General features: G+C 43.6%; 1 protein-coding gene across 1 annotated transcript in view; it reads left to right on the forward strand.

The window, feature by feature from the left end:
• LOC118966060 (homeobox protein Meis1-like) overlaps positions 1 to 2,500 on the forward strand; it is a gene marked incomplete in the record, with an annotated part of 136,211 nt that overhangs the window by 80,914 nt on the left and 52,797 nt on the right.

Here is a 2,500-nt window from a genome sequence, read left to right on the forward strand (position 1 = left end):
GTTCAGGAGAGACCAGTGTGTTTGATGTGGAGGGGTTATGAGTTTAAAGGTTCAGGAGAGACCAGTGTGTTTGATGTGGAGGGGTTATGAGTTTAAAGGTTCATGAGAGACCAGTGTGTTTGATGTGGAGATGTGGAGGGGTTATGAGTTTAAAGGTTCAGGAGAGACCAGTGTGTTTGATGTGGAGATGTGGAGGGGTTATGAGTTTAAAGGTTCAGGAGAGACCAGTGTGTTTGATGTGGAGGGGTTATGAGTTTAAAGGTTCAGGAGAGACCAGTGTGTTTAATGTGGAGGGGTTATGAGTTTACAGAAAGACCCCCCCCCTAAAACCCACAGCAAGGACCAAGCTCAGGCAGATCGCTCAAGATTGACTTCAAAAGAGGATGTCTGTCCATGTCCCGAGGACATCGGGGGAATGCCTTCAGAACCAGCCACTAGGGGCAACAGGGAGCACTGTTACCATCAAGTAGGCTTGGGTTTTTCTCGGGTGTTGTGGATGAGCATAATTCCCTGACATCTCATATTCCATGAATGATTCAGAGAGAGAGAGACACACCTCGACTTCTACACCCTCAGTAGCGTGCCTGTTTATAATCCCATTTCTAATCCCATTTCTAATCTCATCTCTAATCCCATTTATAATCCCATTTATATTCCCATTTCTAATCCCATTTCTAATCTCATTTCTAATCCCATTTCTAATCCCATTTCTAATCCCATTTCTAATCTCATTTATAATCCCATTTTTAATCCCATTTCTAATCCCATTTCTAATCTCATCTCTAATCCCATTTATAATCCCATTTATATTCCCATTTCTAATCCCATTTCTAATCTAATTTCTAATCCCATTTCTAATCCCATTTCTAATCCCATTTATAATCCCATTTATAATCCCATTTATAATCCCATTTCTAATCTCATCTCTAATCCCATTTATAATCCCATTTCTAATCCCATTTATAATCCCATTTATAATCCCATTTATAATCCCATTTCTAATCTCATTTATAATCCCATTTATAATCCCATTTATAATCCCACGTCTCCAGATCCAAAGGTGGCGTGTTCAGTCCCAAAGTGAATATCAAAAGATGATTTTCAAAGTGGTAGACACTTGTTTTAAACCCTATCCTCAACCCTTAGCTCCTATCCTTAACCCTTAGCTCCTATCCTTAACCCTTAGCTCCTATCCTTAACCCTTAGCTCATATCCTTAACCCTTAGCTCCTATCTCTAACCCTTAGCTCCTATCCTTAACCCTTAGCTCCTATCTCTAACCCCTAGCTCCTATCTCTAACCCTTAGCTCCTATCCTTAACCCTTAGCTCCTATCTTTAACCCTTAGCTCCTATCCTTAACCCTTAGCTCCTATCCTTAACCCTTAGCTCCTATCCTTAACCCTTACCTCCTATCCTTAACCCTTAAAACACACGTTAAAGTGTATGAGCACACACACATTGTTGTAACACACAGCTGCAGAAAACACACAGCTCCCTTTCTATACGTGTCTGAGTTTAATACAGCTGAGGCTACGACTTAGTTTGTTGGAACTTGTTCATGGAAAGCTGTGGGTGACTGCTCAGTGCTCTGAGATGTTTGGTGTATGTATATGTGCATGTGTGCGTGTGTGTGGTGTGTGGTGTGTGTGTGTGTGTGCGTGTGGGTGGTGTGTGTGGTGTGTGTGTGTGTGTGTGTGGTGTGTCTGTGTGTGTGTGTGTGTGTGTGTGTGTGTGTGTGTGTGTGTGTGTGTGTGTGTGTGTGTGTGTGTGTGTGTGTGTGTGTGTATAGGCCACTTGTGTAAATGTACCCTCCATAGGCTGATATGCCATCCGCTCCTCTCAGCTTCATCGTTTTTCAATGGGATAATGTTACACTTGTGTTGTAATGGGGATTAAACAGATCTCTGTTCCCTTTATCTCTCTCTGTCTACTGGGCCCCTGGTGGCCTTACACACACACACACACACACACACACACACACACACACACACACACACACACACACACACATCAAACACACATACACACACACACCACACACACACATCAAACACACATACACACACACACACACACACACACACACACACACACACACACATCAAACACACATACACACACAAACACCACACACACACAACCACACACACACACACACACACACACATACACACACACACATCAAACACAACCACACCACACACACACACACCACACACACACAACCACACACACTACACACACATCAAACACACACACCACACACACATCAAACACACACACCACACACACACACACACACACATGGTAGTCACATGGAGAGAGGTTCTGCATGGTCACTGAGGTCTCTGTGCACTAAAGGCAGGGAGTGTGTGTGTATCGCAATGTCTGAGCAAGGATCTGGCGACGGTTCATCTGTGTGTGTGTGATATGTGGTGTGTGTCAGAGAGGATCCGGGGGTGGTTAATCTGTGGGGTATTAGCTGTTAAACCCTGCATGC

The sequence above is a fragment of the Oncorhynchus mykiss genome, chromosome 1, assembly GCF_013265735.2.
Source record: "Oncorhynchus mykiss isolate Arlee chromosome 1, USDA_OmykA_1.1, whole genome shotgun sequence".
NCBI lineage: Eukaryota > Metazoa > Chordata > Actinopteri > Salmoniformes > Salmonidae > Oncorhynchus > Oncorhynchus mykiss.